Source organism: Leopardus geoffroyi, chromosome C1, assembly GCF_018350155.1.
Source record: "Leopardus geoffroyi isolate Oge1 chromosome C1, O.geoffroyi_Oge1_pat1.0, whole genome shotgun sequence".
NCBI classification, from domain to species: Eukaryota; Metazoa; Chordata; class Mammalia; order Carnivora; family Felidae; genus Leopardus; species Leopardus geoffroyi.
In genome coordinates, this window is record NC_059328.1 from 163,212,352 (window position 1) to 163,225,423 (window position 13,072).

General features: G+C 43.9%; 1 protein-coding gene across 4 annotated transcripts in view; it reads right to left on the reverse strand.

Annotated features, from left to right (window-relative positions):
• The window catches only part of WIPF1 (WAS/WASL interacting protein family member 1), a 125,118-nt gene that overhangs the window by 91,224 nt on the left and 20,822 nt on the right, over window positions 1-13,072 (reverse strand). The window contains exon 2 of one of the 4 annotated variants that reach the window (XM_045480256.1): window positions 12,448-12,513. The exons of the other annotated variants lie outside the window; for them this stretch is intronic. The gene's annotated coding sequence lies outside the window, so the exon portion shown is untranslated. The remainder of the gene's footprint in view (window positions 1-12,447; window positions 12,514-13,072) is intronic. 4 annotated transcript variants of the gene reach the window in all.

Consider the following 13,072-nt stretch of genomic DNA (forward strand, 5'->3'; position numbering starts at 1 on the left):
TTAACAATATATGTGTTTATTGACATAGGTTTCCTTAACATCTTATATAAACTGTGATTTAACCTTAGGGGCACTGTGGATCATTAATAACACTACTGAAAGTGTAGGCTAAATAGAATTAATGGTATATTATAATAAGTTGATTTTTTAAAAATATACTTCCCTTTTTATTGAAAAACTACCACCCAAACCTGTAAAATTCATCAAAGCATGGCTGAAATTCTTAGTAACTAGACTTCATAGGCGTGACGCCTTCCTAAGCAATAAGGATTATGCAGGGGGAAGAGGGGTTGTGACAAGTCGTGTGCTACTCATTGTACAGCTAAATATATAAATTCAGCTTAAAAAAAAATTCACCTGACTTGATACAAGACAAGGATGTAAGGTTACAAAAACAAAAACAAACAAGCAGAGCAAAGCAACACCACCATCACCCTGGGTTATCATTAATGATAAATGCCTTATATTATCCAAATTGTAAAAAAACCCAAAAAACAAAAAACAAACAACAACAACAACAACAACAAAACCCAGGCGCTCCCAACCAGACTGCAAACTGTGGCCTGGCACACCTTGGGATTACGTCTCTCATTTGTGTGGTTGCGTAGCAGGCACATCTTACGTGAATCCAAGTCTTTATGCTTGAAGGGGAACAGACTTAGAAAGTTATGTACATAGCGGCTGCCATTTCTTCCAGCATTCTGCACCAGTGCGCCCCCAGAGTATCCTGAGATGAGAGTCATGGATCTGTGGCTGTCACCAGCATGTCACAGTGGGTGTGATTCCAGTCTTTAAAAACACGTATTTTTCATACGCCAGGGCCCATAAATGGCAGCCAGCCACTTCATCTGGACGTCAGGCAAGGAAACAGCGATCAGGAGTAATTCTGAACAGCTGCAATTTCTACCTTAGTCACAATTGTAAATCCTAACCTTAGTCAACTGCACTGTACCAGATAAGTCTTTGTCTCCACATGGCTGCTCCAGTTCTGACAACAGTAGCTCAGAAACTCTGCTGCTGGAGTGACTTTAAGGCTCAGTTATAAACCACCGTTCCTTCTGCGCGGTCCCTCCCCCGCCATGCTCTCCTGCCAAGTTGATGAGGTCAAGATTTGAAACAGATTTTTTTTTGAGGGGGGGGGCGGGTGGAACAAAACTCTTTTATTGTTGTCCAGCACCTGTGACAGTTTCAAGTCTCTCTAAAGGAGACAGGAAGTTGAAGCATTATTGGCGCGGAGTATGGCAGCATGTTGGCAGAGTTTGACATGCTCCCCACCACAGTCTGCTTTGTCATCTCTTTTAAAAAGTAGAGAACCATATGTAGCAAAACAAATACATCGCATTCCATCTTTCGGTACATCTCTGAAGTAAAGACTGACGCCTAGGGCATTGTCTCCTGTGATGCCAATCTTGGCCCTGGGTCAGGGGTCAGCCTCTCCCTTCCAGACTCTCCCAGATGGAGCCATGCCCTATCAACTCCACTGTACCAACTGCCTACTACATACGCCTTCACGCGCCCATTTCCTCCTGGAGAAAGGGGCTTGGCACCATGTGGGTGTTTACCGAATGAATGAGAGATTACAGCCTCCCAACAATAAAGAGCAGGGGAATCCCTCTGTCTCAAATTCATAGTCCAGCTCACCAGCTTTATAAAGGGTTCACTGTGTATGCACAAAGTAGAAGAGCTTCAAAATACAAAAATGCTATTCCGACTCCAAATTAACTAGTCTAGTAATTTATAGAATCTATAAAGACGATCTTCAGGCTGAAACTGGATCTGAAACTCCTGTTGTCCCTACGTCTACAATCTCCTACAACAGAGGTGTTTCCGGGCTTTTCTACGTCCACTGAATCATGACGCCATCCTGACCGCTCTTCTCAAAACGCATGGACTCTCTATTTTTTCAGTTTTCTTTTTAGGATTAAGCACACACAGCACACCTCCTGACAATATTTTTAACAGAGAGCTAGGTACCCAGACAAGAGAGAAAGTCTTTGACAAACAGAAAACACCCAATCTATCTTCAGTCATACCCGGGCTGTGGGGTCTTTTGTTCTGGTTTAACATGCCCATGGGCTCTCTTCAGAAGGATGGGTAAGTGAGATATCCCCAAGCAGGTATCTGCTGTGGGAACTCATGTGTGACTACTGCACAACTTGGAAGAAACCAAAACCTTGGTGAACTTACGTGTACAGAGGCAGCCTAATTAACTGGTGTCGTATGTGCTGTGGATTTGTTACCCTTAACCCAGGAACTTGACTTCTGACCACAGGGGGCTGGCTTTCAATGTTGCTGGCTGGGCTGAAAAGGCAGCAATTGGAAAGAATAAAGATTTCTCCATACACCCTGTCAGAAGGGATCTGCCCTGTGAACTGCCACTCCTTGATTTTAAAATTCAGACTGAATTATCTGTTCATTAAAAGACCACTAAACTGATTCCAAATGGAAGTACGAAGACTACTTACAGTTTAGTTGCTTCTACAGCACTAGCTACCTCAGGCGCTAATAATCTAACCTTTCTGTATTTGCTCAGATTGCTTTGTAAATATTCTTTTTAAATGTTTTTTTTTGGTTTTTTTTTTTTTTTTTTTTTTTTTTTTTGAGACAGAGAGAGACAGAGCATGAGCAGGGGAGGGGCGGAGAGAGAAGGAGATACAGAGTCTGAAGCAGGCTATAGGCTCCGAGCTGTCAGCACAGAGCCTGACGCGGGGCCCGAACCCACGGACTGTGAGATCATGACCTGAGCCAAAGACGGACGCTGAACCGACTGAGCCACCCAGGCGCCCTGTGCTTTGTAAATATTCTTAATAGCAGAAACTATTAGTGTTACCCATTAACCTAAAATAATTACTACATTAAACGCTTGCATGTAAAGTGTTATCTTTAAAAAAAAACAACACCTAAGTGCTTTTTAATGCAACGTCTAATTCATCATCATTGAGGAGAGCTGTTATTTCTGCTTTGACGGTGGTGACACAGAGTTACTGCTAAATGAAAAACAACAGGAACACACCCTTCCAAGCAAACTATAAAATCAAAAGGAGCTCAGTTTGTCATCTTTCACCTTCAGTCAGTAAGTATCTGCTAAGTCATTAACTAACTCTCCCATGTTTATCCTGTATGAAAAAAAAAACCTAGCAGTAATACGGCACATTTTGATGGGAACCAGGTGGTTCTTACAGTCAAGATCTCACAAACAATATGATGTGTCATATGGTGACTACCCAAGATACAAAGCCAGCTGACTTGTTGGGTGAGTACAACAGTTACCCATTGTTGTGTAACAAATGATCCCAAAACCTACTGGCGTGAAACAACCATTTCATTATCCTCATGGATTCTGTAGGTCAAGAATTCAGAAATGTCATGATGGAGACATGTTCCTCAACACCTGTGGTCTTATCTTAGCTGGGATCATTGATAAACTAGAGGCTAGAACATTGGGGCTGGAAAATCTACTTCCAAGATGGTTTCTTCATTTATTTCTGATACAAGGCTGGGAAGGCTAAAGGAAAGGGTCAACCAGAGCACTTATGTGTTGGACTTCTTGCTTGGTGGCTCAAGCCTCCAAAAGCAAGCATTCCCAATGAACAAGGCAGAGGTATGGTCTTTTCGGGCCCAGCCTTGGAAGTTGCATGGGGCCACCCTTGTCACACTGTCTCTCGGAGTAGTCACAATCCCTTACTCCTATCAAGACACGGATTCACCTCTCATTGGGAGAAGTACCAATGTATTTGCGGTCATGTTTTCAAACACCTACAGTGAGTCTTCAGTTTCCCACTGTCTGGTGCACCAACAGTTTGAACTTGAACTTTTACTGATAAGCATGTATGTTGACAGAGTGTCAACCATAAATGGCTGAAATTATTTCTGTAGATAATCAGCTTCTGAATTGTGAGAGGTCATAGTTCCAGGGCAATAAAATGCCTATGTGGGTGTTAGGTAAATATTAATTTGGGATAACAGCAAAGTAAAAAACTGGTGGAAGATTTGTTGGCACGTTTGGCTCTTAATTTTATGCAAATTATTCAGTGGTGCAAAAAAACTAAAGACTTTTTTCCCCCATCTCCATTAAGTTTATATAGCAATCTGATACCCCAGTTAAATTAAAACATTTAAGAAGCTAGGAAACTTAGGGGGACACAATTTAACTTCATAGAACTAACTCTTCAGCTTGAGGTGATAAACTCAAATTCCTGTCAGGGTTAGGAAGGTAGAGAAATGAAAGCAGGCTGGGGTAAGACAATGGAAATATTGGGGACTGGGATTAACTAGAGCACATGTGTCCGTGCCTTAAGGTATCTGAATGTGTGTTTTGTTTTTTTTTAAATACTGAATTTTCTAGAATTGGCTCTTAGACCACAGCTTATGATCTTTGATTTAGTTACGTGATGGCTATTTCCTAGGTTTATGGTTTTTTGCCCTGGTCCCACTGGTTTATTTTGCACTCCTCTGAGACTGGAAAATACACACTCAGTATATATTTCTGTAGTTAATAATAAGCATTTATTAAGCATTTACTATGTTCCAGACACTGAACTAAGCTAATGACACCTGTATCTTAATTAATGCTCAACAGTCTTTTGGGGTATTACTGAACGCATTTTACCAATAAGGAAACAGAGCTTCAGGCACAAAGGTGATAGAGCTAGTAAATGGTAGAGTGGGTTCATACCTGGATAGGTTTGACCCCCACTGCATGTTATAATGTGCTGGTTTTGATGAAGATGACTCCCCTCGACTATAGAGGGGTGGCCCACAAGAAGGAGGCGTGCCTTTGCAGATGCTTCTTTGGTTGTAACCCATCTAGCTACTCTAATCTGGGGATGGAGATGGAAGTTTGCCTGAAGCAATGGATATGCAGGGACAGCACTTCTTCCCAGAAATATGAGAAGTTTAAGAGTATATAAGAAACAGAGATCACTGTACTCCTGCTCCCTGACAAAGTTCCTCTGGATACCTGAAAAGAGACCTTGAGTCTCAGCCTTCTAGAACATGGGCAGTGCCTGCACCATTGATAGCCTGATAGAATATCATCTCCCAACAAGGCACTACTCATGCATTAATCAGAGAAGCTCAAGATACAGGATCACGGAAGTTGACGTTTCTGTGCTTAACGACCTCTCCTGGCAGACCGCGACACGATTTTTTCTTTTAAAAATTGGTTTTGAAAAATCCCCTTTAAAAAATCCTCCATTTCCTTGCAGAGAAAATTCAGATAGAGTTCTCATACATCAAACATATGACAGAGGCAGTTTTTAATCATTTAAATTATTTATCCTTCATTGTTTAATGCTTTATACCATTCCTCATGCATAATTTATTATACCATTTATGTTTATTAAAAATTGATCATGGGGACATGCTCTCTCTCCATTCTCTCAGGCTACAGATATTTCTTTGTCAGATCACTTGGGAATAGACAATTTTTTAAAAAATTCACTTTAACAATTGTATGTCCCTTTCTTTTCTTAGGGTTCCTTTTCTTCCACAAAAGGACTACCTTAGTGTATTAACTGCTCATTTCCTTTTTTATATAGCAAGAAAGCTTATCTGAAGGCCCACCGAGGCTTTCATAAAAAAGGTTTACTTTACTTTCCTAGCTTTTAGAATGCAGATGTACAAAGGAGGCATGAAAAAAAAAAAAGATTCCAGAATCTTCCTTGATAGAGATCACAGCCTGTGGAGCCATCTTTTTCTCTTTCCTTTTTAATTTTGCTTCTTTTTTTTTTTCCCCCTTCTTGTATGACTTATTTTCCTTGCCTTTAGTATGTTGTTAGTCACTTCTTAACTTTCTTCTAGTTGGCCTGGGTCTTTCTCTCTTCTCCTTTTCCCAGTTTCTTCCCAAATCCCTTGCCTTTGCACTTCTCAACCCTGTGACCCGAATTGCTCTCTGTAAGCCCTCAACCCCAAATCCCGTAACTCTCCAACACCAGTGTCTCCAACCCACCACCTCAAAGTAAAAGATTCAAGAAGGTGACATCCCGGGACACTCCTGCCTCAGACCAAGTCCATGGGATGCAGAGGAGAAGTAGAAAGGAACAAAGTGTGTCACAGAGATGTGGAAGTTGAGAAATTAAGAAGCACCTAGGATATCATTATATATTAGTCTGAAAAAGGTCCGCAGGGAACTAGGACCCAAAGGAATCAAACTTGATATGTTCCACTCGGCTCCCCTTGGTACTTCCTGCCCATCCCAAGGGGACCCAACCCTGCCCCTCTTCCAAGGTTCCCTACTGGAGTGGAGGAGACCATCACCAGCTGCCAAAGTCAAAATCCTGAGGGTCACCCTTGCCTCTTCCCTCTCACTCACTCCGGTAACCAATCAATCACCAAGACGTGGAGATTCTACCTTCTAGTATCTCTGGAATCCATGCCCTGAGCTCCATACCCTTGTGCACCCACCATTCTCTCTTGCCTGACCCCCAGTTTTCTGGGGATCTCCAGCCCAGGCCCCTTTATTCTCAGCCTGCTGTAGCTGTGATCTCTCTGAAAAGCAGATCTGCTTTAAATCCTCTTCCCATCATGACTGAGATCAAGTCTAATCTTCTTAACATGGCTTACCAGGCCTTCAATATGTGATGAGGTTCCTGCTTAATTCCCAGGCCTTTTATTTTGCAAACCCTCGGTGTGACTCCTCCTCTCCCCTACCAAACACGCCCACACAACTCTACTGTCTACGCTGCTCTCCAGCTGCACAGGACTTCTTCCAGTTCCACAGAAGGACCATGTTTCCTCCTGTCTCTTGGCCCAGGAGCATGCTGTTCCTTTAAGCCTCTCCACCCACCTCCAGGATGACTCCTCCACCCTTCCAGCCACGCTCCCGAGGTGCCCAGCCTGCCTCCCATCCTACACTCACAGCTCTGATGCTTGCTTTCCTGTGCTCCCCACAGACTATAAACTCCATAAGGGCAGGCGCCATGCTTTGTTTGTTCACCACTGTATACTCACTGCCTGGCACATAGCACGCACCCGAGAAGTATCATGTGTCTGAAGAATGACTCGCGTGGTCTGTTCCACTGGTGGCCTCCAATGAAGCATGCCTCCTGGTATTCACACGTTGTATTCCCCTTGAGTCGGGCTGTACCTGTGACTTGCTTTAACCAAAGAAAGGCTGCGGAAGTGACACCCTGGTAGTTCTGGGCCTGAGCCTTAAGAAGGCCTGGCAGCTTCCACTTCTGTGATCCTAACCACCATATAAAAAGTCTGGAGACTCTGCTAAAGAGACCATGTGGAAAGATCACATGGAGAGGCCACTTGGAGAAAGAGAGGTCCCGATACTATACTATGGAAAGCCATCTCTGCTTTCCAGCTAGGTCCTGACCCAGCTCACCTGCCACCTGAAAGCAGCCTCAGTCTGACCACAGCCAAAACCAGCAGAAAGGCTCCCCAGCTGAGCTCAGCCCACACTGCAGCTTTGTAAGCAATTAAATGCCTATGGTTTTAAGCAGCTATGGTTGGGGTGGTTTATTACATAACAGCATGTAATTATAATAAACTAAATATATAAGTAAAGGGGAATAAAGAATGATTTCACAAATACATTTCATGTGAAGGCAAGTCAATGTTTCTAACTGGTAGATCCAAGAATATAGCAATAGAATTTAAAGGATATAGAGGAACTCATATCATCAGCTTCCATTTACAGCACATCACAATTTTCCTCTGCCATTTTCTTTGGTTTTAAGATATTTTCCAATGAAAAGATTTTCCTACTTTTTTTTTTTTTTTTAAAGGATTCCTGGTCTGACATTAAAGTTAAGGAGTCCAACCAAGGATGCAATGTGAACGTTACCACATGAATGGAAAGTAGCCCATGGCCAACCCATCCCGCTGTTCCATTTCCTCTTAGTCACCAGCAGGGCAGATCCACAGCTGTGGATGAGTACAGGGGGGCTGCTGTGTTTAGGGGGCACTGGAATGCTGTGGGGGCTCCTGGCATCAGACTGGGCATCAAATGTTCACTGTGAAAAATCACCCAAAGAACAGAATGGCCAATTTTTACTGGTAGGCTAATATAATTAGTTGAAGTAAATAGCTACTCATGCCTTTAGCTGTAGGCATCTAATCAATTATACACACACACACACACACACACACACACACACAATATTGATGCCCCATGGAGACAGCTGACACACACTGTTACATAATCCAGGATATGGCAAGATTATTTAAAAAAAATAATAAACCCATGTACATTTGCAGAATGAGGAGAAAGACTACTAAATTTATACTGGCTTAGTGGAATTTTGGATTGCTACTTCTAATAACTGCTGCTCTTTCAGAAAGAAAAAAAAAACCCATTATATAAGAACTATGGCCTTAGCAAAGTATGTCTCTTGTGAAAATACAAAATGGAATGCCAATTATCTTTTCTAACAGTTTATACTGCACTAATACTTTGAATTTTCTGAATGGTTTTTAGTAGGTAAAACTGCCAATGAATTGGTTGGAATGTATCATTTCTTTTAAAACGATATCTAATTAAGAAACCTTACGTGATGGAGAGTAAAGATTTAGGAAAAATCTGGCAGTGTGAATGGCATATGTTTAGAAAGAGAAGGATCTGTTCTCAGTGTTTACAGAGCTCCAGACACTAAGCAGAGAGAAACAGAACCTGAAGCATAAATGTCACTGTCCTGTCAGCTGGTGACACTGACCATGAACCCCCTTTTTTCAAAAAAAACTCTTAACATTTTGTATTTATTTTTGAGAAGCAGAGAGAGACAGAGCACAAGCAGGGGAGGGGCAGAGAGAGAGGGAGACACAGAATCCAAAGCAGGCTCCAGGCTCTGAGCTGTCAGCACAGAGCCCAATGTGGGGCCTGAACTCACAAATGGTGAGATCGTGACCTGAGCTGAAGTCTGACACTTAACCGACTGAGCCACCCCGGCATCTGACCATGAACCCCTTTTAAACACTGCTGAGAGGGGTATCTGGGTGGCTCAGTCGGTTAAGCATCCAACTCTTGATTTCAGCTCAGGTCATGATCTCATGGTTGGTGAGATCAAGCTCCTTGTCTGGCTCACTGCGGATAGCTCTGAGCCTCCTTGGGATTCTCTCTCTCCCAACTCTCTTTCCTCCTCTCCCACTCACATGCTCAAGTGTGCTCTCTCTTAAACTTAAAAAAAAAAAAAAAAAAAAAAAAAAAGACACTGCTGAGAACAAAATAAAGAACTAAAAAATGGAAATATTTCCCATTCTTTTTTTTCTTCCCTAGGTAAGGGTGCTCTTTGAATAGATGGCACTCGGCAGCTCGCTGGGACCCAGCGCCCCCGGAGAATGGAAAATCTTGTTCTTTAACTTTTCCTCTTCCAGGGGGTAACTCCTGGCGGAGGCAATGGACTGTGCTTCGATTTGAGGGAGAGTAAAGGATACACAGGCAGTGAAAATGAGCCAAGCAACCCAGGGAAGAGAAAAGGCTGGCATAGAAACAATAGGATTTTGCAATAGAAGGAACCTGGGAGATTATCTTGGTGAAGCCAATCATCTCAGACACAAGGAAGGGGCACCATACTTTGCAGTAACGATGTGGGCTCATCAGTCACTAGGCTGAGCCTTCTCACGTGATTTTATTTCATAGGTATTTAGTGTTTATCGGGTAAGGGGCTGAATGATGAAGGCAGCCAAGGAATATCCAGAAAGGACACATGGTTCTGTTGGTGGTAGAGGTGGGGCTGGGAGGAGCAGGGCAAGGTGGGAAGACAAGGTGGAGAGGGTCCTGACTGAGCCACGGGAGTCAGAGGAGAGAAGGGAGAAGGAGGGAGACGACGCTGCTAGAGATGACCGTGTTCATACAACCGACACAGGTCCCGTGACGGTTAGACCAAGCGACTGAGAATCACCAAGAAGTTTATTAAATGCAACCCGTTAAGTAGAATGAGCTTCTGCAGAATCCTGCGAGCAACCTGTATCCTTGAAAGGGGCAAACAAAGACAGCGTGAGGCACCTCTGAGAAGTGCGCGGTTGTTCGAACCCCGTTCTGGGGGAGGTTCACGGAGCCCTTCACAGGGCACCACATAGGGCGGTCCAGTCCACTTCACCTAGAAAAGCTTTGCTTCTGTTTGGAAAAAAAGACTCCTCTGCTTAACAAACACAAACTGCAACTACCCGTGCAGCACAAGGACATTTGGACAAGGATCCTGCAGACAGGAGTCAGAGCCGCAGCCCCGCCGCTAACTACCTGTGGGTCCTCCCACGAGGCGCTTTGTCTCCTTGGGCCTCTGTTTCAATATCTGCAAAACGAAGACAATACCCATCTTACGCAGCCATTTGGAGGATTTAATGGGATACATTGTGTAAAAATACTTCGAAATTATTTCACAGATGCAATGGACTGTGAAATATAAAAGGTAAATTAAAAAAATATTTAAAAAATTGTTATTTGAGAGAGAGAGAGAGAGATTGAGAATCTGAAGCAGGTTCCATGCTCAGTGAGGAGTCCAACACGGGGCTCGACCCCACGACCCAGGGACCACCACCTGAGCCTAAATCAGGAGTCAGACGTTCAGTCAACTCAGCCGCCCAGGTGCCCCGGTAAATTTTTTTTATGTTTATTTTATTATTTTTGAGAGAGAGAGAGAGACAGAGCACAAGCGGGGGAGGGGCAGAGACAGAGAGAGGGAGACAGAATCTGAAGCAGGCTCCAGGTTCTGAGCTGTCAGTACAGAGCCCAATGTTGGGGCTCAAACCCACAAACCACAAGATCATGACCTGAGCTGAAGTCAGCAGCTTAACCGACTGAGCCACCCAGGAGCCCCTAAGTTTTTTTTTTTTTTTTTTTTTTTTTTTAAAGAAAGTTCTAAATCAACAGGTACATTTAATGGGGGCCATTTTCCGTTTCCTATATTTACACTGACAAAATCTAGGGCTGTATGAGAAGAAAAGCATTATTTAAAGAAGATTCTTGGTGCTTGGCACAATTTCACTTACTATCTGCAAGTAAACTAGATAAAGGGATCTTTCTGGCACTCTAATAATCTACCTCTAGGGCTTGACAAATAATGCCGGCAGGAGAACAGTTAAACTGACAGAGAATGGATGAAAAACCTCATGCCCCGTGTTTGTGGCTTTCAAGCGAGGATGGACACCATTGCTTGCATCAGGAAGGCTGACACAGGATCAGAGGCTTAGCACTGGAAGGGACTGCCAGATCACCAACCTCTACTTACAGCTGCGAAAGCTAAGAACTTGGGAGGGGAAGTGACTCCTCCAAGATCACACACATTAGCAGTTGTGGGACGCAACCTGACATCCAGCACTTTTCCACTGCAGGAAGTTTGACTGATCATGGCAGACTCCTAAAACCTAATCTCTCATCGATAATATATCTGTGTACCATTAGCTCAACTTTCCCATAATCCACTTGGACAGGCTTCAGAAGGCATTCCAAGTGGTGGCATCTCTACCGTGGCCCGGGGGTAGGGTGAACCACATCCTGGTTTGCCTAGGACAGTCCCCATTGATGCCTGTTGTCCCAGCATGATTATTAATAGTGCTCCCTTGCCTCTCACAAGTGTCTGATTTGGATGGAAAATTATAAAGCGCTCTTTGTGCTTTTCTGGGAGCAAGAAGGAGACCCAGGGTAGAACTGGCCCTAAGAGCTTGGTGTGGTGGTTTAGAACCAAGAGAGAGATGTGATAACTGTCTTCAAATATTACACGTCTGTCCTATGTTAATAAAATTACACCGTTCTGTGGCTAGAAGGACTAGAATGTGAACCACCACATGGAAACCACAGGGGTGGAATTCTTCAGTAGAAAGAAGTATACTTTATTTATTTTATTTTTTTTTAAGTTTATTTATTTTTGAGAGAGAGACAGAGTGAGAGGGGGAGGGGCAGAGAGAGAGAAGGAGAGAGAGAGTCTCAAGCAGGCTCTGCACTGTCAGCGTGAGCCCGAGGTGGGGCTCGAACTCATAAACCATGAGATCGTGACCCGAGCCGAAACAAAGAGTCAGACGTTTAACCAATCGAGCCACCCAGGCGTCCCAAAAGAAGTGTACTTTAAATAGTCTCTGGAGTCAGACTGCCTGGGTTCAAATCCTGATTCTGCCATTTACTGGCTCTGGGATGGTAGGCAGGCTGACTAACATTTTGTGCTTTAGTTTCCTCGTTGGCAAAATAAGAATAATAAAAAGAGAGCCAGATACACAGGAAATGCTCCATATACATTTGCTCCTACCATTATTACTACTATCATCACTGACTGTTATTTGGCAGGTGGTGGGTGTTCCCAGAGTGAAGGCTGCAGAGGAGTGAGGTTTGGGGGCAACTGCCTAGGAGGGGTGAGTTCAACTCTACTGGTCCAGTGGGAGCCTGGTGTCTGGATGGGTGCGGATGTGGCCGCGACATGAATGGTCTTCGTCTTCTTGGGGAGCCGGGAGCTGAATTACCCTGCCTGGTGCAGAGCACCCAACCTGGCCCCAAGTGGGAACTGCACATACCCGTGGCAGGAACAGGCCCACATGCTGTCACTCATCTCCTGGATTGGTGCTTCAGACCGTCAGCATCTAGCAGACAGGAGGCAGGTCAGTTGAACTTTCTTTGACCAGCACTGAAGAACAGCTAGCACAGAGTCCTACAGAGATGGGGCTCAAACATTCTCAACTATGGTTCCGCGGAGTTTAGCCACTTTGAAAGGGGCAAGAAACCCACGAGGGGGGAAATGTATGTATGGAATTATAATCATATTTGTAGCCGGTGGAGCTAATCTGAGTGTCCTGAAATAGGGCGAGCAGACAAGCGAGTTTCCGATAAGTGTTTCTATCTTCGTGTCATGTTTGATTTCTAGCCCTCCACGGCGGCAACCCAAGACGAAGCAAACCAGTGGTGCACAGGCGCTCTCTGGGAATGAGAGGTATGCTTTAACCAGAGAAGACTCTGCACTGGAGACCCGGCAACAAAACAAAATGTGGTCTCTGCTAAGTGTCTTTTGGCATTTCTCAGCCTACTGTCTTGATTTTGAGAGATTTTTCCAGCAAGTATTTGGAAGGGATACCTCAGATCTTTATGAGAACACAGACACAAGAGCTTTACCAAAGGTCGGTATGTACATTCATAGATCCCTAA